General features: G+C 37.2%; 2 long non-coding RNA genes across 3 annotated transcripts in view; one reads left to right on the forward strand and one right to left on the reverse strand.

Moving 5' to 3' along the window:
- The window catches only part of LOC135086441 (uncharacterized), a 30,315-nt gene extending 13,777 nt beyond the window's left edge, over window positions 1–16,538 (reverse strand). Inside the window, exons 1-2 of one of the 2 annotated variants that reach the window (XR_010260478.1) lie at window positions 16,448–16,538; window positions 16,089–16,144 (exon numbers count right to left, since the gene is read on the reverse strand). This is a non-coding gene — a long non-coding RNA (uncharacterized LOC135086441). Of the gene's footprint in view, window positions 1–16,088; window positions 16,145–16,230; window positions 16,246–16,447 lie in introns of those variants that run through there. The other variant, XR_010260479.1, reaches the window with a different exon arrangement.
- A 3,323-nt stretch (window positions 16,539–19,861) lies between these two features.
- Window positions 19,862–20,772, forward strand: LOC135086341 (uncharacterized). Its single transcript, XR_010260423.1, has 2 exons — window positions 19,862–20,260; window positions 20,597–20,772. It is a non-coding gene; the product is annotated as an uncharacterized LOC135086341 (long non-coding RNA).
- Window positions 20,773–27,564: the final 6,792 nt, after the last annotated feature.

Consider the following 27,564-nt stretch of genomic DNA (forward strand, 5'->3'; position numbering starts at 1 on the left):
AGCGCCTGTTCACAGACATGACGGATGAGCCAGCCATCGCTTCACTCGATCATATTTTAGAGAATGTAACGACCCGCCTCACCACGCCACCACCCCAGAGACATTTTAGTGAGAATGACAAATCCAAGATATCTTTTTTCATACTCTAATCCCAACTAATATTATAAATGCGAAAGTAACTCTGTCTGTCTGTCTGTCTGTTACGCTTTCCCGCTTAAACCTCGCAACCGATTTTGATGAAATTTGGCATAGAGATAGTTTGAGTCCCGGGAAAGAACATAGGATAGTTTTTATCCCGGTTTTTGAAACAGGGATGTGCGCGATAAAGTTTTTCTGTGACAGACAAAATTCCACGCGGGCGAAGCCGCGGGCGGAAAGCTAGTGATAGTAATAATTGAGACTGAAAAAACTTAAACACAATAAGATTGAAGAGGATCCCTTTCAATCGTGTAATGTGTTATTACCAATAATGTGCCTGTTTTGACACTAAGTTACCAAAAATATTTTTGACTATCTATGGGAACTGTGGCAAAGTAATATTATAACATCACCCTATTAAAAATTAAAAGCATAGGAATCTGGACAACTTGGTTTGACCAGTCCCCGAAGGCAGCGCCTGTTCACAGACATGACGGATGAGCCAGCCATCGCTTCACTCGATCATATTTTAGAGAATGTAACGACCCGCCTCACCACGCCACCACCCCAGAGACATTTTAGTGAGAATGACAAATCCAAGATATCTTTTTTCTTATTCTAATGATAGTAATAATTGAGACTGAAAAAACTTAAACACAATAAGATTGAAGAGGATCCCTTCCAATCGTGTAATGTTTTATTACCAATAATGTGACTGTTTTGACACTAAAGTAACCAAAAATATTTTTGACTATCTATGGGAACTGTTGCAAAGTAATACTATAACATCACCCCATTCAAAATTAAAAGCGTAAAAATCTGGACAACTTGGTTTGACCAGTCCCCGAAGGCAGCGCCTGTTCACAGACATGACGGATGAGCCAGCCATCGCTTCACTCGATCATATTTTAGAGAATTTAACGACCCGCCTCACCACGCCACCACCCCAGAGACATTTTAGTGAGAATGACAAATCCAAGATATCTTTCTTTTTATTCTGATGATAGTGATAATTCAGACTGAAAAAACTTAAACACAATAAGATCGAAGAGGATCCCTTTCAATCGTGTAATGTGTTATTACCAATAATGTGACTGTTTTGACACTAAAGTAACCAAAAATATTTTTGACTATCTATGGGAACTGTGGCAAAGTAATATTATAACATCACCCTATTAAAAATTAAAAGCATAGGAATCTGGACAACTTGGTTTGACCAGTCCCCGAAGGCAGCGCCTGTTCACAGACATGACGGATGAGCCAGCCATCGCTTCACTCGATCATATTTTAGAGAATGTAACGACCCGCCTCACCACGCCACCACCCCAGAGACATTTTAGTGAGAATGACAAATCCAAGATATCTTTTTTCATATTCTAATATTAGTAATAATTCAGACTGAAAATACTTTAACACAATAAGATTGAAGAGGATCCCTTTCAATCGTCCTAATGTGTTATTACCAATAATGTGACTGTTTTGACACTAAAGCAACCAAAAATATTTTTGACTATGGGAACTGTGGCAAAGTAATGCTATAACATCACCCCATCCAAAATTAAAAGCGTAAAAATCTGGACAACTTGGTTTGACCAGTCCCCGAAGGCAGCGCCTGTTCACAGACATGACGGATGAGCCAGCCATCGCTTCACTCGATCATATTTTAGAGAATGTAACGACCCGCCTCACCACGCCACCACCCCAGAGACATTTTAGTGAGAATGACAAATCCAAGATATCTTTTTTCATACTCTAATGATAGTAATAATTCAGACTGAAAAAACTTAAACACAATAAGATTGAAGAGGATCCCTTCCAATCGTGTAATGTGTTATTACCAATAATGTGATTGTTTTGACACTAAAGTAACCAAAAATATTTTTGACTACCTATGGGAATTGTGGCAAAGTAATGCTATAACATCACCCCATCCAAAATTAAAAGCGTAAAAATCTGGACAACTTGGTTTGACCAGTCCCCGAAGGCAGCGCCTGTTCACAGACATGACGGATGAGCCAGCCATCGCTTCACTCGATCATATTTTAGAGAATGTAACGACCCGCCTCACCACGCCACCACCCCAGAGACATTTTAGTGAGAATGACAAATCCAAGATATCTTTTTTCATACTCTAATGATAGTAATAATTGAGACTGAAAAAACTTAAACACAATAAGATTGAAGAGGATCCCTTTCAATCGTGTAATGTGTTATTACCAATAATGTGCCTGTTTTGACACTAAGTTACCAAAAATATTTTTGACTATCTATGGGAACTGTGGCAAAGTAATATTATAACATCACCCTATTAAAAATTAAAAGCATAGGAATCTGGACAACTTGGTTTGACCAGTCCCCGAAGGCAGCGCCTGTTCACAGACATGACGGATGAGCCAGCCATCGCTTCACTCGATCATATTTTAGAGAATGTAACGACCCGCCTCACCACGCCACCACCCCAGAGACATTTTAGTGAGAATGACAAATCCAAGACATCTTTTTTCATATTCTAATGATAGTAATAATTCAGACTGAAAAAACTTAAACACAATAAGATCGAAGAGGATCCCTTTCAATCGTGTAATGTGTTATTACCAATAATGTGACTGTTTTGACACTAAAGTAACCAAAAATATTTTTGACTATCTATGGGAACTGTGGCAAAGTAATATTATAACATCACCCTATTAAAAATTAAAAGCATAGGAATCTGGACAACTTGGTTTGACCAGTCCCCGAAGGCAGCGCCTGTTCACAGACATGACGGATGAGCCAGCCATCGCTTCACTCGATCATATTTTAGAGAATGTAACGACCCGCCTCACCACGCCACCACCCCAGAGCCATTTTAGTGAGAATGACAAATCCAAGATATCTTTTTTCATATTCTAATGATAGTAATAATTCAGACTGAAAAAACTTAAACACAATAAGATTGAAGAGGATCCCTTTCAATCGTGTAATGTTTTATTACCAATAATGTGACTGTTTTGACACTAAAGTAACCAAAAATATTTTTGACTATCTATGGGAACTGTGGCAAAGTAATGCTATAACATCACCCCATTCAAAATTAAAAGCGTAAAAATCTGGACAACTTGGTTTGACCAGTCCCCGAAGGCAGCGCCTGTTCACAGACATGACGGATGAGCCAGCCATCGCTTCACTCGATCATATTTTAGAGAATGTAACGACCCGCCTCACCACGCCACCACCCCAGAGCCATTTTAGTGAGAATGACAAATCCAAGATATCTTTTTTCATATTCTAATGATAGTAATAATTCAGACTGAAAAAACTTAAACACAATAAGATTGAAGAGGATCCCTTCCAATCGTGTAATGTTTTATTACCAATAATGTGACTGTTTTGACACTAAAGTAACCAAAAATATTTTTGACTATCTATGGGAACTGTGGCAAAGTAATGCTATAACATCACCCCATTCAAAATTAAAAGCGTAAAAATCTGGACAACTTGGTTTGACCAGTCCCCGAAGGCAGCGCCTGTTCACAGACATGACGGATGAGCCAGCCATCGCTTCACTCGATCATATTTTAGAGAATGTAACGACCCGCCTCACCACGCCACCACCCCAGAGACATTTTAGTGAGAATGACAAATCCAAGACATCTTTTTTCATATTCTAATGATAGTAATAATTCAGACTGAAAAAACTTAAACACAATAAGATCGAAGAGGATCCCTTTCAATCGTGTAATGTGTTATTACCAATAATGTGACTGTTTTGACACTAAAGTAACCAAAAATATTTTTGACTATCTATGGGAACTGTGGCAAAGTAATATTATAACATCACCCTATTAAAAATTAAAAGCATAGGAATCTGGACAACTTGGTTTGACCAGTCCCCGAAGGCAGCGCCTGTTCACAGACATGACGGATGAGCCAGCCATCGCTTCACTCGATCATATTTTAGAGAATGTAACGACCCGCCTCACCACGCCACCACCCCAGAGCCATTTTAGTGAGAATGACAAATCCAAGATATCTTTTTTCATATTCTAATGATAGTAATAATTCAGACTGAAAAAACTTAAACACAATAAGATCGAAGAGGATCCCTTTCAATCGTGTAATGTGTTATTACCAATAATGTGACTGTTTTGACACTAAAGTAACCAAAAATATTTTTGACTATCTATGGGAACTGTGGCAAAGTAATATTATAACATCACCCTATTAAAAATTAAAAGCATAGGAATCTGGACAACTTGGTTTGACCAGTCCCCGAAGGCAGCGCCTGTTCACAGACATGACGGATGAGCCAGCCATCGCTTCACTCGATCATATTTTAGAGAATGTAACGACCCGCCTCACCACGCCACCACCCCAGAGCCATTTTAGTGAGAATGACAAATCCAAGATATCTTTTTTCATATTCTAATGATAGTAATAATTCAGACTGAAAATACTTAAACACAATAAGATCGAAGAGGATCCCTTTCAATCGTGTAATGTTTTATTACCAATAATGTGACTGTTTTGACACTAAAGTAACCAAAAATATTTTTGACTATCTATGGGAACTGTGGCAAAGTAATGCTATAACGTCACCCCATTCAAAATTAAAAGCGTAAAAATCTGGACAACTTGGTTTGACCAGTCCCCGAAGGCAGCGCCTGTTCACAGACATGACGGATGAGCCAGCCATCGCTTCACTCGATCATATTTTAGAGAATGTAACGACCCGCCTCACCACGCCACCACCCCAGAGCCATTTTAGTGAGAATGACAAATCCAAGATATCTTTTTTCATATTCTAATGATAGTAATAATTCAGACTGAAAAAACTTAAACACAATAAGATCGAAGAGGATCCCTTTCAATCGTGTAATGTGTTATTACCAATAATGTGACTGTTTTGACACTAAAGTAACCAAAAATATTTTTGACTATCCGTGGGAACTGTGGCAAAGTAATGCTAACATCACCCCATTCAAAATTAAAAGCGTAAAAATCTGGACAACTTGGTTTGACCAGTCCCCGAAGGCAGCGCCTGTTCACAGACATGACGGATGAGCCAGCCATCGCTTCACTCGATCATATTTTAGAGAATGTAACGACCCGCCTCACCACGCCACCACCCCAGAGACATTTTAGTGAGAATGACAAATCCAAGATATCTTTTTTCATATTCTAATGATAGTAATAATTCAGACTGAAAAACCTTAAACACAATAAGATTGAAGAGGATCCCTTTCAATCGTGTAATGTGTTATTACCAATAATGTGACTGTTTTGACACTAAAGTAACCAAAAATATTTTTGACTATCTATGGGAACTGTGGCAAAGTAATGCTATAACATCACCCCATCCAAAATTAAAAGCGTAAAAATCTGGACAACTTGGTTTGACCAGTCCCCGAAGGCAGCGCCTGTTCACAGACATGACGGATGAGCCAGCCATCGCTTCACTCGATCATATTTTAGAGAATGTAACGACCCGCCTCACCACGCCACCACCCCAGAGACATTTTAGTGAGAATGACAAATCCAAGATATCTTTTTTCATACTCTAATGATAGTAATAATTCAGACTGAAAAAACTTAAATACAATAAGATTGAAGAGGATCCCTTCCAATCGTGTAATGTGTTATTACCAATACTGTGACCATTTTGACACTAAAGTAACCAAAAATATTTTTGACTATCTATGCTATGGGAACTGTGGCAAAGTAATACTATAACATCACCCCATCCAAAATTAAAAGCGTAAAAATCTGGACAACTTGGTTTGACCAGTCCCCGAAGGCAGCGCCTGTTCACAGACATGACGGATGAGCCAGCCATCGCTTCACTCGATCATATTTTAGAGAATGTAACGACCCGCCTCACCACGCCACCACCCCAGAGACATTTTAGTGAGAATGACAAATCCAAGATATCTTTTTTCATATTCTAATGATAGTAATAATTCAGACTGAAAAAACTTAAACACAATAAGATTGAAGAGGATCCCTTCCAATCGTGTAATGTTTTATTACCAATACTGTGACCGTTTTGACACTTAATTAACCAAAAATATTTTTGACTATCTATGGGAACTGTGGCAAAGTAATGCTATAACATCACCCCATCCAAAATTAAAAGCGTAAAAATCTGGACAACTTGGTTTGACCAGTCCCCGAAGGCAGCGCCTGTTCACAGACATGACGGATGAGCCAGCCATCGCTTCACTCGATCATATTTTAGAGAATGTAACGACCCGCCTCACCACGCCACCACCCCAAAGACATTTTAGTGAGAATGACAAATCCAAGACATCTTTTTTCATATTCTAATGATAGTAATACTTCAGACTGAAAAAACTTAAACACAATAAGATTGAAGAGGATCCCTTTCAATCGTGTAATGTGTTATTACCAATAATGTGACTGTTTTGACACTAAAGTAACCAAAAATATTTTTGACTATCTATGGGAACTGTGGCAAAGTAATGCTATAACATCACCCCATCCAAAATTAAAAGCGTAAAAATCTGGACAACTTGGTTTGACCAGTCCCCGAAGGCAGCGCCTGTTCACAGACATGACGGATGAGCCAGCCATCGCTTCACTCGATCATATTTTAGAGACATTTTAGTGAGAATGACAAATTCAAAATCTTTCTTTTTAATTTAATAAAAATAACAATTCAGACTGAAGATAATCTTGACAATGGAGGGGATCACTTTATTGTCATAATGTTTTATTACTAATTTATGATATTAATTTATGCAACATAGTATTAAAAATAGGTCAAGTTGCGGCGGGAGTGGCCCCTTGGCCATCCCTAAAGCCAACTGTATTTTTTTACATACAATATAAAAAAAATCGGAAAACCGCGGTTTAGATAGCAAGAAACAAACGGACATATTCATTACGTCACGGTCATTGCATGGGTTCAAATATTATATGTGCTCCCACGAAAACCTACTCTCAACATAACCGTTTAAAGCACTTTATATATCTATAAAAGTACCTATGTTTTTCAGTGTAACCTACGACGCAGCGTGCATTGCTTATTCAAGTAATGCGAAAAAAAAGGCTACCCCTGTACATTATTTCAGCTTCAACCAAACCAACGCGTGCAGATTGCCATCGCCGGCGCGATCATAGGCCAATGACTGGTCGTGCGACCTGTCATTCGCCTATGATCGCGTCGGCGATGGTGATTTGCACGCGTTGGTTTGGTTGAAGCTTACTTTTACAAAATGACAATTATACGATATCCATTATATGCTGGTAAGAACAATTCCGTTCAGTTACGCTTAAAACGGCATATAACTAACAAAAAATCAACACACCCATTGCTCGTTGCCTCCGGAACCATGCATATGTTTGTTATATTGGCATACTCGTACTTGTACCTAGACTTCCTGACATTCCGTCGACGCTGAGGCATTCAATTGGCACAAGTGGGACATTATCAAGCGGTCATTAACCTTACCTTGATTCGTCACCCCTGCATCTTCTCTCCGGTCTCTTCCCCCTCAACTTCACGCCCGCAGCCATGCGGCTGTCGAACTCCACACTCTTCGCTTCGATGTCGTTACCTTCCCCAAGACGTCCGCCGGTGTTTCCCACAGCATCAGCAACATCAGCCCACAGGCTGGCGTGTCCCCCCAACAGTCGTCCACGTCTATCCTTCAGTTCGCCCTTCAGCGATATCATAACATCTCTTCTTCAATTTGGTTGACCGAGAAAGCTCCTATTCTAAAATCAAACACCAATGTAAATGGATTTATACTCCAAGTGACGACGCTATACCGATCCACCCCTACAGTGTAGAGATGATATTTAACATAGCCCATTCCCCCGATACTTCACTATCTCCACTCACACCACCACACACGCATAACTCATATACACAAAACCAACATGCCCAAACAAAAACCACCAAATTTTGAATTCATGCGAAATGAGTATAAAAAAGCAAAAATAAATAAATAATGCACGTGTATAGGCGTGTCAGCTTGATTTTAATTGATTTTAAAATATATTTACACAAAAGAATTGTCAATTGATTGATGAGGTGAATTATATTTACACTTTCCGAGAAACTGCGTAAAAATAAAAAAATATATAAAAAAAGTAATCTAAAGAAGCTGCGGGTACACTACATTATTAAGCAAAAGTTTATCGTCGACTAATTTATCGCGCGAAACTAAAATTTTGATATCCGATTTTTCTTGGACCCGACCTAACGCTACGTACAATTGGCCATGACTGAACACGTCCGACCGCAAGTCTACGCCTACCCGATTTATAGTCTGCCCCTGACTCTTATGAACAGTCATGGCATAACACAGAGCTAAGGGGAATTGCCGTCGCGTCATTTCGATGGGGCTGTCCGGTTCGATTGGAGCTTTAAACAAGATACGCGGAATCAAAAATTCGTTTGTTTCGCCTGGCTTGCGAACGGTTATTATGCGCGGCGTAGTTTTCACGACGATAACTTTTGTGCCATTGACCAGTCGGTCTGAAAAACTAAGATTGCGGATTATCATGCACACGCATCCTACTTTTAGTGTTAGATCATGTTCTGGAACACCCTTTGGCTGCAGTTTATTTAACGCGTCCGCGCCTAAAAATATATCGTCCGCGTTATCGGAAAGGACTTTATCGATTGAATAAAAGTGTAACGGTTCCGACTCTACTCTATCTAATACTATGGAATTAATTTCCCTAACGTTTTGATTGTGTGTGGTGAGTATTGCTCGACCAGCACACGTGTCCGGTTCAATAATGACAACATGTGAAAAAACAAAATCTATTAAATCGTTCAAATCTGTAACATAAGAAAGGTGGGAAGTTAAATCTACTTAATTTAAAATTGAACGATTCACCTTTACAGTTTGAACCGGCAATTGATTCGATCCCAGTTTTAATAAAAAGTCAGAATACTCTGGGTCGTCTCTGTTACGTTGGGAAGTGCTCAAGTTGAAAATTTTAATTTGTTCCCAAATCGGTGAGGACTTGACTGAACAATTGATTACGTCAGAGTTACTTTTAGCTTTTACTACGACAGGAGGTATCTGACGGAAATCTCCTGCGAAAATTACGATTTTCCCACCAAAAAGCCTGTTACACTTCATCAAATCGCGGAGAGACCTATCAAGCAGGTGAATTAAATATTTGTGAGCCATAGGGGCTTCGTCGTAAATAATAACGTCAGCTTGTCGAACAAGCTCAGCGCGCTGCGAACCATTGGTAATGCTCCAGTAACCAAGATCATCTACGGGGTTGAGGGGGAATTTAAACATGCTATGTGCCGTAATGCCGCCTACGTAATTTTGCGCCGCGATACCTGAACTCGCCGTACACAAGACAATTCCTGAATTTCCGCGTGCGTGTGCAGTAATTACATTTAAAAGCAAAGTTTTACCTGTTCCGGCAGGCCCGTCAATGAAAATGGCAGTATTGTTTGAGTTTCGGAACTCGCTGTCACTCAGGAGAGTGTGAATATAACTAAACACGAGGTTTTGGTCGGGGGATAATTTTGGTAGCCAGCTACTCACGAACGTGTTTAACTCGTCGCGATTATATTCGACGCGCTCGCGGCCTACTTCGGTCGAATCGTCTATAACGCCCGGTAACCCTTGCTCGACAAGGGATGTCCCATGTTTACGCAATAACCGGTCGATTTGGACGAGACAAAGTTTGTACGCTTTTTCTGCGTCATCGGATAAACGCTGCAAAAAATCCTGACCAATTAAATGTTTGTACTTATCCCACAAAGAAACGACCCTAACCCCGTTCACAGCTAAGAGTACGAAAAAGCTACGCAGCCGTGGTCCAGTCAAAAATGTAGATGCTTCCTGCATAGCAATCTCATACTCCGCTTCATCGTCCGCGATCCCGAGAGCTTTCGCAGCTTCCTGGAAAGTTTTGCACAATGGACCACCAAGTTTATATAAATCGTCGTAACTACGACACGGCTGAGACGCTAAAAGAAGACGCAAGTAAAATAATTCACCTCTGTTTGGCGCGACCCAGAATAAACGCGATACTAATTCGCCCCTTTGCCGTCTTGTCAAGAATTTATTATTGCTCAATTCAAAGATTTCTACATTTTTTGTGGTGGGACGTCGTGAATGTACAATAAACCGCTCGTAAAAATCTAAATACGTTATGTTATCAAACTGTTCACCGAGAGGCCTTTTAAAATAAGTTATTAAGTCCGAATGAGCGCGGCGCGCGGCATCTGCTTCGGTTCCCGGCTTGAAAAAGATGGATTGTTGGCCCTCAAGGTGTACGGCGAGCTGCTTTACGTTCGGTTCGCGAGCTGTTACGTCAAACTCTAAAATGCGCCACGTCGCTTCGCAAGAACCAAGGTAACGTTTGGTGACATACTGCTCGATTTCATTGTTTTTATCTGAATCGGGAACGACAGTAACGCGCGATTCGTCAGGACCTTTGGTCATGTATTTGAATAGATATTTGACGATCGCGCGTGCGGAATATGCTAATAAATTTATGTGACAGTCATACTTGAGGAGAAGAGCGGCATTGTACGGAACGACCCACAAATCACTAACCGTTATGTCTCTATTTCTAAATTTAATGGTGGCTTGGTTTTTACTATCACGGCGTAAATGAACAAAACCTTTGTCATCGCAGTAAGTTACAGCCGTTTCAGATTTAGGGAAATACTTTGTGCATTTCATTTTTTCAGTATCCCAACATGGCAAATCTGTTCTATGTGGAGGTCCACATGGGCCGTGTATCATGTGATCAAGCACAGCCTTGCGTAATCTACCACCTGCCTCAGAAGGAGGAGGGATATCTGCCCTTACAAATTGATCGATTTCAAAATTTTGTATGGGACCACCCCCTTCGATTCTAAAACAAATGTGGGCATGGGGCAGTCCTCGTTTTTGAAACTCTATGACATGCATAATATACATACATCTACCAAACCAAGCACCAGTTCTAAGGTCTTTTAAAAGTTGTGCGAGTTTCAAGTTAAAAACTCTCGCACAAATTAAAGGATTAGGCCTTTGTCCTTGTGGAGTAGATTGTTGGATCTCGGGCCACTTTGGATTGCATGTCATCGTTAAAAAGTATGATGGAGTGCCCAGTCTATTGACCAGTGCAATCGCATCCATATATTTAGTTTTCATATACCGTGGACCTCCAGTAAATGTATTGGGCAGATAGACACGTCCCGGCACAACACCGCCCTCTCCCCGTATGGTTTCATCTGCTGCTATCTGGTTACTAATCTCTACTGAGTTTTCTACTTCCTGAAGGGGAGCAGATCTAAGAGCAGCATCTGAGGAATGATTCTGCATATTAAAAATGTACCTAAGTCGTTCCTCTGATATTCTACAGAACATATCTACTATCCATTCCTCAGAAAGTCTGCTCAACTCTGAAAACCGCGGCTCAGATAGCAACAAACAACGGACGTATTTATTTTGTGTTAGTTTTACGCCGTTGTTATCGAGTCTATTCGGTAACCAACCGGGATTACCGTGTGGATACAGCAAAGGATATTGGAAAGTTTCATACAGCGGATGTAAAATGTCTACAGTGTGCGGTTTTCGAGCACCTATGCGCCATATGACTATAGCTTTAGGAATATAGCGTTCGCGTTCTGTGCTCAGAATTGCGGCTATTTCCGAACCGATTGGCATGTCTCCTAAAATATTACCATGGGAGCGTCGCGACGTGGGTTCAAATATCAAATGTGCCTCCTCGGAAGGCTCCTGACTTAAACGTTTAAAACAATCTATATACGGACTAACATTATGCATAAAATTGGTAATGCAGCGAACTACCTCCATGTCTAAATTTTGGCTTACAGCTGTCCTTTCCCTTTCGTCGTAAATGTACATACCGATAGGATTATATGTGTCAGTGTAAGCTAAATCAAAAACGCGATGGTAAGTTCGGCCCTGAATTTTTAAGAAAGACACACCGGAATTTGGTTGATGAAAACCATGAGAAACGCCTAATGCGCTAAACGAAAACAAATTATTGAAAGCTCGCGGTCTTAGAAGGAAAGCTGGGTGGGAATAGAACTCTTCGGTTAACGGCGGTAAATTTTGAACATTATATGCTCCAGAACCACAACACCACTTGACTCTACCTTTTTCCTCTATAAAAATTCGCGCCTGACATTGAGGACATCTATGACTGTCATTCAAAGACAGTTTTTTGAAACAATGGGTTTGAAGTGAATCTAAGTCGTCGTTTTGTTTTTGCCCGATCAAAATATTGGAATTACGCAACGCGGGTTCTAAATTTCTGTTTACTACATTATATTGTTGTGACGCTTCTTTATTAACTTCCGGATTTTGCTGCGAATAACGTTTTACCGCGTCCCTATTAACCGAGGGATTATTTTGCGCGTACCGTTTAACCGCATCTCTGTGAATAGTAGGATTTTGTTCAGTATATCGTTTGACCGCGTCCCTATTAACCGAGGGATTTTTTTGTGAGTACCGTTTTACCGAGTCCCTATGGATAGTTGGGTTCTGGGTAGCATAACGTTTTACAGCCTCTCGGTGTCTAAGGGTTTTGGTTGACGTTACGTTACTAACCCGACCGCTATTTAAATCGACCCGATCAATTACAACGACTGGCTTTAATTTCAATTTGACATCAGAAAGTGTAGTACTGACGGACAAAGGTTTCGCATCATGGGCAATTTTTAACGCAGTTAAATCTACTCTTTCAAGAACCACAACTGGTTTTAATTTTTCATTAATTAATTTAGATTTTTTCGGTGCGGAAGAATCTACTTTAGATTTAGATGATCTCTTTTTTTTGGGTCGACCTCGTTTGGTTGATTGCACCGGTGCAATGTCTATTGATTCTAACTCAACTTTTTCAAGGACTACGACAGGTTTCAACGTTGTTAATTTCGCGTCGCGTGGCTCGAGTGGGACGACGGGATCTAAGTTTAGCGCAAAATTTACTACAGTTAATTTATGTATAGAATATTGCGCCGAGGTATACGCATGTCCTATGAACAGTAATTTTGCGAGATCTTCTAAATTTTGGCAACAAAACAAACGCGCCTTATTTTGAGTTTCGTCCCGATGATTAAATTTATTATTGATGCCAACCGCATGGCTATTAAATAAATAAAATTTGTTGCCAAATTTCCAAAAACAAACCGTATAATTGTTCCCGGTGAACAAGTAACTATCCCGAGTATCGTTACGTTCGCGAGTGAATACACGGTCGCGCAAAATATGAACTAACTGCAATGTTGCAACATCAACATCGCGCAGTGAAGCTGGAAAAAGCCCGTTTTCAATCCAGTTGGGTTCCATTGCATTAATTTTAATCGCGAAGTTTCCTACTCGATAATCATTTGGCAATTCGTCTGGTAATAAGAAAACGTGGTCCCGAGGTTTGCACTGCAAGTAAAGTAAATCACCGTACTGAAGAATAGTATTGATATCCGCAACATCAAACACGGCCCGATTTTTAATAACTGACAAAGCGGATGCACATGCTGACATGGCTACACACTGTGCATTATTACCTTTATACCGTGCATCGCCTTGATGGGACAATCCTTTACCAGAAATTAATAATTAATAATAGTCTGATTGACAATGAAGTCGCGCTTATTATGCATTACGAATACATAATTTAAAAGAAAGTAATTTGCTTCGAAATACAAAATGCAGGTGGTTTCTTTATTTTCAGATAATATGCTGATACCTTATCAAGACAAAAATAACGAAAACTCTAAAAAGATTCAAGTCAATTTTCTCTTAAAATTATTGTCATAAAATATAAACGTGTAAAGAATGCAACTTCAGTATCTAAATTGAATGATAAAAAGTGTTATAGATTTATATGACACAGGGAAGATAATTAAAAGATTGGTCACATAATTAATGCTAATTTTCAACTCTGTTATGTAATATTATAAAAATACTTTCATTATCTTCTAACACTCTCCGCTAAAATATCTAAAGCATTTTGACAAGGCCTTAGAACATCACCTTAAAGCAATATCAATCATGCTAATTTTGAGGTACCTACACACAGAAAACAAAATGACAAACTATAGTGCCAACAAATTTTCTGAAAATAAATCGTCAAGAAATTCATATTCAGTTATAAATGGTTATGCAATGAACAAGTGATAAATTTTACAATGCCTACCTGATTAATTACCTTTATTGTTTTGGTAATTGAAATTAAGTTTGTTTTTTACTAATAAATAAAAGAAATTAAATTAAATTATAAAGTAGATATACCTACCTATAGAGACCTACCTAAACCGAAAATCCAAACTCATACAATTAATAGCAGCTAGTGCTAATAGTAATAAGAAGTTTAATGTAAACAAAAGTTTGAAATTTTATTATAATTAAATAATAACATTACCTACTTAAGTAGGTAGGTAAATGTATTCAAATTACTAAAGAAAACAGTAAATTGTATTAAAAACCAATGCCTACCAGTTAAGGTATGTAATGATGGAAATCAATGATTATACAAATTAGTACTAACCTATTTTACTGTAACTGTACCATTTTGCAGTAAGTTCATATTACAACAAGTAATTTTATTAGGCTAATCCTACCTAAAAAATGCATTGCATTGATACAATATTTCCTAAAATAAAACTAATGCAAATTCAAATAACAGGCTTACCTAACCCCATTGAGACAATAAGTAGGTACCTACCTGCCTAATTTCTGTTTATCAAACATACCTAAATTAATTTAGTAATAATATGAATCAATAGAAATTTAGAATTTATGTTTCTGTAAAAATGAAAAATATTATAGGACCTTAGATTAATAATCTAAGTAGGTATAGGACCAATTTCAAACATGACGAATATTGATAACTTCAATCAATTGGTGCACATCTATTTGAATTTAATTAATTTATGACAAGAGATAAAAATTAAATGTTATTAATACCACTATTCAAGTAGGTAAATTATAATTAGTATAATTATTTATTAATCTTGATTTATAAAAGGCTAGATATTATGGTCAGATCCAGACTTATACAAGTTCAAAAAAAAGTACCTATACCTAGTAAGATGAATGTCAAATCAGAATTCAATACATTAAATTGAAAATATTGATAAATAAATACAAATATAACAAGCGCAGGATATAGGTAAGTAGTATCAAATACAAATAATCCTATTGCAAATCTGAAGGTTTTCAAATAATATTTAAACTGCATTGATATTACCTACCAATATTTGAGAAGGATTCAATCAAGTTCTTATTATTGATTTGATTTCAGAGCAAATCAATTATTTTAACTACACTGAAACATTAATTAAATTAGATGTGATTCAATAAATGCTTTGTTTATAATAAGAACTAAGGTTATGCTTACTTGTGTATTTTAAATAACTAATGTAACACCAATTTCAACAGTAAATACCTAATCCTACATGTAAAATTATTTTACATAACTATTCATATGAAAACCATCTCAGAGTAAGAAGATCTAAGTAACTTTTATTGATAGATAATGTGCTTAGATTAATAAAAAGATAATGTGAATTTATGTTCATCAACAATGAAATTATAACTTGCCTGTTAGGACATTATTAATACAAGTACCTTGTGTGGAATTGACATGTTTCAAAATATAAAGATTTCTTACGTGTTATTAACTATTTACTGTTAGGCATGGACCTTTTTTATAGGTCCATGATTGTAGGTAGGTGTAAGTAATTTAAATAACTTGGCAAATAGAATAAGGGGCTACGCCCTTGTAAACCATATTTAGAAAATGTGTGAAGTTATTGACTTGAAAAAGCTAGATCTTATGCAGTTATGAACTACCTACAACACCATTGCCAAGTCAATTAAAAAAGAAGAAAAATGGCGGTCCATAACTATTCATCAAAGCCAAACATAGTATATTTTTAACGAACCAAAGGACCTAAACACAGAAAATAATGGAAAGAAGAACAAATAAGACTATAAAAGACTTACCCGTGGCGATGCAGACGGCCGTGGTGGAATCGTAGTTGAAGCGGGGCATCGTGAAACTGCAATTATACACATTTAATGAACTAAAGAACCACAAATTATGGCACTGAAGAACCTAAAATACACTTAAAACTTCGATCATTACACTTTAAAAAGTTTTAAACCATAAAAAGTTGTTTGTTTAACATTATTTCATTTGTTTTACAATGGCGTCCCCTTCAACAAAAATGATGCCTACACTAACGGAACGATGAAAAGAAACAATTAAGTTGATATATCATCGAAATTGATTTGTACAATAGTTTTTTATTATTTGACAAATCAATGGATTATAATTTTAATAATATTTACACATAACTTACCGCGATGAAACAAGATGCAAAACAGTTGCGACCGAGAGGGAGGCGGAAGTGAATGAGCGCGAAATGTCTCACTCAACTTTTTTTGGCCACAAAACTTATGACCATAGACAACTTTTGTTTAACCTATTGGTCACCAACCTATTTCGCCTGGAACAGTAAAAAAATATATTTCTGTTTTGAAAATAAAGATTTAGGGTTTTAGGCAATCGCAAAAATACGCATAAAATAACTAAAGCATTTTTATAAGTATTTTATCAAAGAAATATTGCACGGAAATGTTAAACGTTTTGTATTTTAAAAAAGACCATGGCGCTCTAATGGATATAGAACGCAACTCAGATTTTATTTAATCTGATTTGATTATGATGATTAATTATGATAGAAAAAGAATTATTAATAACAATCGGTTATTATGAATAATTTGGTAAAAGTGATTAAAGAAATCATTTACGTATGTATAAAATTAAATAAACTGCTTAGGGTTGGCCCAAGGTCCACCCCCGCCGCATCTAAACCTATTTATTAAATTTTAAACAATTCGTTTAAATTTTAAACATTCCAATCTCATTATACTAATTTATGGATTACTAATGTTTGGCCAAAAAACGTTTCCCAAATTATTACATCGCAAACAACGTTTCGCAAATTTTCATTTGGCAAATTCTCATTTGGCAAAACAACTTATTGCAAACTTTTAATTCGCAAATGTCGTTTTTGGCATATTATTGTTTAGCAAATTATTGTTTGGTAAAGTATGTTTTGCCAAATGTTTCATTTGGCAAAAATATTTCACGATAAACTATTTACAAAATAATTTGATTGGTGCATAGAATGGAATACAAATTAGCTTGTGGTTATTATTTTGTTTAGTGGGTAGTAAATATAAAATTTGTTCTAAAATAATTTTCTTATTTCATTCTTTTTATCGAAATTTCAAATGATTCATTAACAATAGTGGTGATTTTAGCGCTCGGCGGCCGCTACCGCGGCACGCTTCGCTCGCCTTCGCGCATTAAGGGTCACTGTTCTAACCTAACCTAACCTACTATTTTCAGCAAAACCTACTTTTTGCAACCATACTACTTTCTGCAGTCTCTTTGTTTTACATAAAATTCTTGTGAAAACCATGATAATGTGCCTTATGCTTTGATTTGTGGGTAACGGTGGGTAAGTATTTGAGGTGTCAATTTGACCAAACAAATTATTTGGGACATAATATTTGACGAAATAAAACATTTGCTATATAAACATTTGCCAAGTAAAATTTTGCCAAATGACAATTTGACCAAATGAATTAGTTGCGAAAAGTACAGTTGCTAAAAGTTCATTTGGGAAATGAAACTTAGGCGATAAGTTGTTTGCGAAGTGAAATTTGGCGAAAAGTAATTTGGCCAAACGGAAGGATACCACTAATTTATCCCAACTAATATTATAAATGCGAAAGTAACTCTGTCTGTCTGTCTGTCTGTCTGTCTGTCTGTTACGCTTTCCCGCTTAAACCTCGCAACCGATTTTGATGAAATTTGGCATAGAGATAGTTTGAGTCCCGGGAAAGAACATAGGATAGTTTTTATCCCGGTTTTTGAAACAGGGACGCGCGCGATAAAGTTTTTCTGTGACAGACAAAATTCCACGCGGGCGAAGCCGCGGGCGGAAAGCTAGTATTAATATATTAAGATATCAAAACGTTCAAAATGTGTTGCTGTACACGCTGTACACGAGCCGGTGTTCTCTTTTAAGATATTTGTAAGTGATAAATTAATGTGATTACTTTCTTACTTTTACCTTGACTGTCGGTAATTATTATTAATAACTGGTAAGTAACATAATATACATAAATTAAAACGAACTGTCCCACCCATGACAGTGACAGGGGGGTGCCACCACCATCAATACCGAATCGCTGGTTCCGATTTTTGCCACGTTGGAAACTATATAGTTGAAATGATGGTGGCGCCCCCCTGTCAATGTGTTCGGTGACACGGTTCAGTTTAAATTAGTTCATCTATATGACTGTAAGTAATGAACAGCGTAGCCGCCGCCGGTCTTATTGATCCTTGAGGGGATAATGATATTAATTAATCAGTAAGACGTACTAAAGATCGAAATAGCGATTTATGGACATATTGATTTTTTTCTTTCATAATTTCTATTTGAAAAAAATACTTATCGAACGTAACTTACGTTATTCTGATGAATAAATGTCGTTAAAAGTTTTTCTCTAAAATCAATAGTTTGGCTGGAAAAAAACTTTTTCCATTTTCGTTGTATGGAATGAAACTTAAAGTGATCGATTTCGACTAAGCCTATGGCTTGTTGACTATAATCCTAAACTATCAGCGCGCGCCCAAAGTTGCCCGTTCAGAAGTTACAAGGTTCCAAAATATGAGTGTAATACTTGTTAAGTTGGTCTCGGGGTCGTGAAATAATGTTGAAGGCACAATTCAATCATCAACAAGTATATTGTCAATTTAACACAACGAAATGTACATAAAACTTTGCTTATATCAGTCAAAACAATATCCAAACATCGAAATATTGAGAGAGTAATAATCAAGCGTCGCGGCCATGGGCGGACTGGCAATAAGGTCGAATTTAGAAAAAACGCCGGCGACCGTTGGTGAGAGCGCGCCGGCAGAGCGCGCGAGCCCGTGAGTTACAAAATAAAGCCCGCCAAATTCGAATGCGAGCATTAACCACAGAGGTCGCGTTACATGAGTTAAATATTTGTCAGTAATTTAAGGTTAATTTAAATTGTTAACGTATGGAATCTTTATATTTTCGTTGAATCTTTAAAGATATTCCAAAAAAAGTCACTTTTACTAACTTTTTTTTCATTTTTCAGAACCACATAACTTGTGAACGGGCAACTTTAGGCCCTAAAAATATAGGCTTTAAAAATATCGCTATGTCCATAAATCGCAATTTCGATCCATAGTGTGACGTAACCTATCATTATGAATTTAAAAAATAGAAGTTGTGAAAAAAAAACGCTGTCCAAAATTTCGCTTTTCGATCGATCCATAATAGAAGTTTTTTTTTTAAAACATGATGATGACATTCACAACGTTAAAAAATTATTATTTTTATCTCATAAAGATAAAAGTAAATTATGCCTGCTCCACTCAGTGGCGGCGTAGCATAGGTTGGCACCCGGGGCGGCACCCCCCCCCCCCCCCCGTCATAATATAAATTATAGCCTAAGGCACGGCACCTCAGAATGGCACCCCCCCTGTCATGACATCACGACCGTCCTTGCCATGCAGATGCGTGAGTGAGTACTAATCTGCGCGACTTTGTCACCCCCTGATGCTTGGCACCCGGGGCGGACCGCCCCCACCGCCCCCCCCTTACGCCGCTACTGGAGCTTTACCTACTTTCGAGAGACCTTAATTTTTCAGTCGTACAAAACAAAATTTGACAGAAGGGCGCTACACGGGTTAAAATTCACATTTTTGTCCTTTGACGTTTCAAAATCTTTTGATTAAATTTCCGAACGAAACATCCTATCACTCTCTAATCTATGGTCCCTACACCCCCCCCTCTTGCCAAACTGTCAAACAAAAGTTTGTTTTGATTTGGTTGGTGTTGTTTTGTTCGAATGAAATTAATAAGAATAGTTACTTACATACATATCTCAAAGAAATAATCTATAGCTGAAACAAGTGATCTTAAAAATAATAGTAACAGAAGCCTTGTACAATATTGCAACAATATCTGAGTTTTCAATGTGATACTGTTACGTTAAGTCTATGCATATTTTGCCTGTGTAAAATAAAGAGAATCACCATTCTCTTCTCATTGCAGCGTAAGGTAATGCTTGATGATAACTATGAAACGTTTGATAATTGATGGCACTATTAATTATTCAATAATATTTAAGAGGTCAAAGTTTTTGAGGATGAATGTTTTTTACTCTTGCACTCTAAAAGTATTGTACAGTTTTGATGAAATTGTTTAACTATAAGGCTGGGTTGCACCATCTTACTTTAACAAACATCAAAAATCTATCAAACTTCATTCAGAAAACACCAGTTATCGTTAAAGTAACGGTCAAAGTTAGGTAATGCAACTGAGCCTTAATGTTTACAACAAAATGTAAGCACAATATCTATCCATTTAATTAAAGTTATATATTTTACTTTTCAGATGTTAAAGTGATCAATAATGATGTACAACTTGTCCCGGAAAACCAATATTTAATGAAAATTAATAAAATCTTAACAAACCAAAGTAAACTGTTCATAATTCCAAAATATTTAATTGAACATAAATTGATTATTATCTTTAAATAAGCCTTCTTAATAAATGAGTGTTTTAAAATTCATTGGGTTTTAATTAATATTAAATATCTAATAAGTTGAGATAAAAATGATATAGGAATGTTATCAACTGAACTAAGTACCTAAATATACTATAATAAAGTATCAATCAATCATCAATGTTAATGGAGTTCAAGATAATAGTAATATTTTGATGGTAATGATACAGACGGAGACAAGGCTATTTTCATAAATAAAAATAGATGAAAACTTTTAAATACTATGTCACTTTTAAGAACTTATTCTACATAATAATAGGTTTGGAAGTTCTTTACAAGCTTAAACTTGTTTGTTTGGCTCTTGTGCATAAAATCTTACTTTTACAGGCATGGTATGCAGCTAAATGCATCAAATAAATTATTAAGTAAATACTTTTATCCTTCTTACTGTTAGAATTTTGCTGTGTGTAGGTTTTTCATATCCAGATTTATTCTTATTAGAGATGTTTTCTTTGTGTAATGAAGTACTACTAACTTAATTTAGTAGTAAGTAGGCAATACTTACCACATTTAGTTTCAACAAATGTCATAATAATACGAGTAAGTACTTTAGTAAGTCCTGTTCTTTATATTTTTAAAAATTATTTTGGGACTGGATGGCGCAATACAGGGTGGAATTTTATAATGCCACCTAGAGGGAAAGTACTTTTAATATTGTAGATAGAACCTTTTTCTCAAAGAAAACATTCCTTTATTTTTGAAAAGAAATAGAACTACATTCAAAGATTTACAAACATTTTCTTGCCACACCCAGAATCAAACCAACTGAAATCTATTAAAAATTACAACCTGTACTTTTATTGCATCAATTGTTAGGGTTAAGTATAAGGATGAAATCTCTTTAACAAACTTGATAAATCAAATGAAATGAAAACCATGAAATCTTAAATTATTTTATTTATGTACAGAATACATTGTATGGTATGGTAGACAATTTTCGAAAATCTTTCAATGCAGTTCTCTTTCTTTTCAAAAACAAAGAAATGTTTTCTTTCAGTAAAATTTTCTATCTTAGTATTATGAGTACTTACTGATATGTACCATCCTAGACTGCATCTCACTTAACACCAGGTGCGATTGCGGTCAAATACCTGCCTTGTCTAGCATAAAAAAAACTTTCCCTCTAGGTGGCATTACAAAATTCCACCCTGTATATCCAATAATATTTATTTATTTAATTAATAACTACAATTTATAACACACAAAAGTTAGTGAGATGGTTGAAAGAAATTTCGGTAAAGGGGGTAAAACGGGATCCACGCGTACGAAGTCGCGGGAGGCCGCTAGTTATTTCATAATGCGCGCTCGTTGCCTCGCACAAGTACCTATACAGGGTGGAAACGTTAAGTGATCTCACTCGATTATTTCTAAACTATACAAGATATCGAAAAACTGATTACTGAATCTGAAAGTGCTTCACAAGCTCTTTCAAACGGTACCAATAATAGGTTACAGAATAAACTGGATCTATCCGAAAATTCTATGTTTCCAGCTTTCTTTTTTATTATTTTCTATAATAATTTTGACGTTCATAAGTGCCACTTGTGGTCTAAACTGAATAAATACTTTTGATTTTGATTTTTGATACATTTAGTACAGAAACAGGCATGGCACTCATGTCTTGATAATATTATAGCAAGTAAAGCCTTAAACCAATGTTTTCAAAGAATCATTTTGAATAAGAATGCAATTTACGAGTTCATTTTAAGTGTTTATTATTTAATAAAAAAAATTAATACTTTCAATATTGTTTGGCTGGCATACATTTAGTATGGAGGCTGGAAACATTTAATTTTTTGATAGATCCAGTTAATTCTGTAACCTATTATTGGTACCGTTGGATAGAGCTAGTGAAGCACTTTCAGGATCAGTAACCAGCTTTTCGATATCTTGTATAGTTTAGAAATAATCGAATGAGATCACTTATCGTTTCCACCCTGTATAACCTATGTATGTACAAGTTACTGATTATTGCTTTAGAAATAATAAGAATTAAAATCTATAAAAATGTGTAGAATATAACTACCCACAAGGGCTGCTCCCATGTGGTGGGGCTTATCACTCTGCCAGATGGGTAGGATTATATGAGTTGAGAACGCGGGACATTACCAGGAGTATTGGCGTGTGCCTCAAACATTCGTCAGCGGTCCCTATTCGGTCTCACACAAGGAAAACGTCATTACGTTTTCGGCTTTCAGTGTGCGGCATGAATGTATTGTCCTGGTGGCCACTGTTCGAGGCCTATTAAAAGGGCAGGGGATGAAGAAGTCGATTGGTCATGTGGAAGACTACAGCCGGCAGAAAATGGTCGTTACCTACCTAAATGGGCTTTCTGGAGCGGTATTATGACCCGTAGCCCGTCAATGCTAGTGTCATCCGGTTGGCAAATGACCATGCTACCCAATGTCGCAGTCACTATGCCTAGACAGCCTCTACCACTCGCCACTGGTACCTCCGGAGTCGTCCTGTGAAACTACCCTTAGTGTAATTAAACGCACTGCCCTCTAATCTATAGATATAAACCAGTTAACCAAGTGCGTGTCGTGCCACGCGCAGTGTAGGGTTTCGTAGTTGCCCGTCGTTACCGCAATATATTTCTGAAGCAAGCAATTAGTACTTCATCTTAACACTTTTAATGGGGGGACGCACTAAGTTACTCGAACAAAAATTGGCTTCAATAAAGTGCTAGGTACTTTAATATTTTGCAAACGGGAACCGTTTAAATAAAAAAATAGTCTTAGAAACCCCTAAGCCATTATAAAAGACCTATCCAACGATACCCCACAAATGGGGTAGAAGATGAAAAAAAAATCCCCACTTTATATAGGGAAGCTACCCTAAAAAATATTTTTAAAAATTTTGTTTTATTACTTTGTCGGCATGATTAGAATACATACCAATGGTAAATGGTAAAGTGGCAATACCTCCTAACTAACAATACTAAAATTTTTTAAGAAATCGATTTAATTTCCTGTGGACATTTTCCATTCGAAATTTTTCTCCTAACTGATATTTATTTATAGATAGAAATAAAACTTTGTGGAAATAGCTGCTATATGCGCAAGTAATATTCTTATAACACTGGGCTGCAGTCCTGTCTTAAATATTAAAATTAAATGTATGGAAAGAAAGAAACATTTATTGCCATGGACATCACAGAAGACAAAAGATGTAAATAATAGAAAAAAAAGTAAATAAGACATAGGTGACATAAAACATACAATGAAAGTGAAAGTAAACTGAGCAGTGCCACCCTGTCGCACAGCGATGTCCATCGCAACGGGACCCCACTCAGCATATGCCGTGGCCCCCGGTGAGGGAGGCCACGACGCTGGTTTTCAGTGTGGCGATTTTCGTTCTTTGAACTATCGTTCGGCCTTGGGTCTCGCCTTAGTAAGCTCCTGTATATAATTTGTATCGAGAATTTAGTTCGGTTACGAAAGCGATTGACAGCTTGGCGGCCATCTTGGATTTTCAAAATTTTGTATTTTTTCTTTGATCTGGACTACTTTCCGCACCGAACCCCATTTTTACTTTTTCTCTAAGTTTACCGAGTTCCGAACAGCAATGCCTTAAAAACCTCATGTCCAAAAATTGTGCAATCCCGTAACTCCAAGTGTTGCCAAGTCATCGAGATAAAAATGGTCAAATGTCATTTGTTTCACTTATTTGCACACGTTTCAGTAAAAAAAATCATCACCGGAAATCATTATTTCCATTTCTTTCATAAAATATAAGGACCAAATCTCCAACAATATGGCAACATTGCAAAAATTTCTTTACCCAAGCGATACCTCTTGACAAGACACATGAACGCCTCATACAACCCAATTTTCGCGAATATTGCCAACTACCCTAATAATGCATTTTAAAAATCAGAAAAATGAAACTTTTTACCAGTTGGCCGCTTGCTCCGCCGCCATCTTGATTTGCCATGATTTTTTATTTTTCTAATAATTAGGGTCATTTAACTGACCAAACACCATTTTTAGATTTTTTCTGCCATATCTCCATCTGTCCGTTCCTTAACTATAAAGATACCTACCCATGTCGCAATAAATACTCTTTCTCATAGCTTCCAGTGTTGCCAGGTGATCGAGAAGAAAATGGTCAAATAACCTTTTTAGGATTACTTTGCACGAGTTCACGTTCAAATTTTTGACCGGAACTCATTATTTGCATTTTTTAAATTTTTTTTGACCAAATCTCCCAAAATATGGCAACACTGGTGAAACTTCTTTACCCAAGCGACACCTCTTGACAAAACACACATACAATTCGACTTTCCCAGATGTTACCAACTACCTGAAAAAAGCATTGGAAAAATAAAAAATCTGAAACTTTTTACAAAATGGCCGCGCACTCGTTCGCCATTTTGATTTTCTGATATTTCGGATTTTTCCTATAATGTGGGTCGTATAACCGACTAAACCCCATTTTCAGACTTTTTCTGCCATAACTCCTTCTGTCCGTCCTTAACTTTAAAGACACCCATGTCGCAAAAAATACTTTTCCCCATAACTTCCAGTGTTGCCAGGTGATCGAGATGAAAATGGTCAAATGTCATTTGCACGACCCCTTTGCAGGAGGCGTCATCCAAATTTTTGACCGGAAGTCGTTATTTCTACCAGTTTTTTGGACCAAATCTCTCAAAGTATGGCAACACTGGAGAAATTTTGTCACCCAAGCGACACCTCTTGACAAGACACACAACCGCCTCATACAACTCGGCTTTCCAAAATGTTGCCAACTACTCGAAAAATTAATTCCTAAATTTCGAAATTTTCAACTTTTTACAAAATGGCCGCCCGCTCAGCCGCCATCTTGATTTTTTTACATTGCGGATTTTTCCCATAATTAAGATCGTATATCCGACAAAACCTCATTTTTAGTTTTTTTCTGCCACAACTCCTTCTGTCTGTCCTTAACTTTAAAGTCAGACATGTCGCGAAAATTTGTTTTCCCCGTAACTTTCAGTGTTGCCAGACTTTTTTGATAAAAATAGTGAAATGTCATTCGGGTCCCCAATCGTCACCAAACTGCATACCTACTTTTTGGAATTTCTAGAAATTTCCATTTTCTACTATCCGAGGCCGTGATGGAAAAATTTCTACCAAAATGGCAGTTTTTTCCGATTCTTAGCAATACTCGAGGCACAGACCAACAATCGCTCGGAACATTGTACCCTACTCCGGTGTCGCCATCTACCGGAAAATTGGTGTGAAACTTTATGGAATTTCATAATCGCAACAAAATGGCCGACGGCTCAGCCGCCATCTTGTTTTTTGATAATCTGTGAATGTGGCTCTTAAGAAGACTATACATGTCACAAATATTCAAAAGAAATTTTCAAAAAACCTTGCGCAACTCAGAATGACAACTCCCTAAACACACCCCTGAAATCTAATTTTCAATCCAAGATGGCGGCGCGGCCATTTTGTTTTTCCGTTTTTTTCTCACATTTTCGAACACCAAATGACAACTTCAACCGGCCCCCAAAAAATAAAAAAATCAGGACAAAAAATGAAAAAGTTGGTGTGTCAAAACGGGCCGCCATTTTGTTTTTTAGTCCAAAAAATCTGATAAGCTGCGTGTTGAAAAATCTAGTTCGAAACAAGTGCTGTTACTCGTACCCTCCTCCTCTCTAAACCCCCCAAAAATGGCCATGATCAGTGAGTCAGTCATTGAGTGGTAATCGTGCTAAGCATACAATTTGTATGGAGAGATTAGTTCAATTACGAAAACGGCTGAAAATATGGCGGCCATCTACGATTTTTAAAATTTTGCATTTTTCCCTTAATCTGGACCATTTTCCGCGCCGAACCCCATTTTTACTTTTTTTCTATCCTCACCCAGTCCCGAGGAGCAACGCCCTTAAAAACACCCATGTCACAAAATTTTGTGTTCCCGTAATTCCCAGTGTTGCCAGGTGATCGAGATGAAAATGGTCAAATGTCATTAGTTTGATCTATTTGCAGGAGGCGTCATCCAAATTTTTGACCGAAAGTCGTTATTTCAATTTTTTTCATTTTTGGATCAAATCTCTCAAAGTATGGCAACACTGGAAATTGTTGTTTTTCTAAACGACACTCCTTAACAAACTACGAAATCGCCCCAAACAACTCGACTTTAGCAAATGTTGCCAACTGCCCGAAAAATGCATTTGAAAAATCAGAAAACTAAAACATTTTACAAAATGGCCGCCCGCTCAGCCGCCATCTTGATTTTCTGACATTTCGGATTTTTCCCATAATCTGGGTCGTATAACCGACTAAACTCCATTTTTAGTTTTTTCCTGCCAAATCTCCTTCTGTCCGTCCTCGCCTTTTTCTACGTTAGCTAAGCCCCCCTGCATACAATTTGTATGGAGAATTTAGTCCCTTTAGGAAAACGGGTGAACGCTTGGCGGCCATCTTGGATTTCCAAAATTTTGCATTTTTGCCTTAATCTGTACCATTTTCCGCGCCGAACCCCATTTTTACTTTTTTTCTAACTTTACCCAATCCCGAATTCATTTGTTTCTACAATTCCTTATTCCTCCGTTGTCCCAAAACTTTGAGTTCCCCTAACTCCCAGTGTTGCCAGGTGATCGAGTTGAAAATGGTCAAATGTCATTAGTTTGACCTATTTGCAGGAGGCGTCATCCAAATTTTTGACCGGAAGTCGTTATTTCCATTTTTTACATTTTTTGACCAAATCTCTCAAAGTATGGCAACACTGGAAATTTTCGTTTTTCCAAGCGATACTCCTTAACAAACTACGTAATCGCTCCATACTACTCGACTTTTCCAAATGT

This window comes from Ostrinia nubilalis, chromosome W, assembly GCF_963855985.1.
Source record: "Ostrinia nubilalis chromosome W, ilOstNubi1.1, whole genome shotgun sequence".
NCBI lineage: Eukaryota > Metazoa > Arthropoda > Insecta > Lepidoptera > Crambidae > Ostrinia > Ostrinia nubilalis.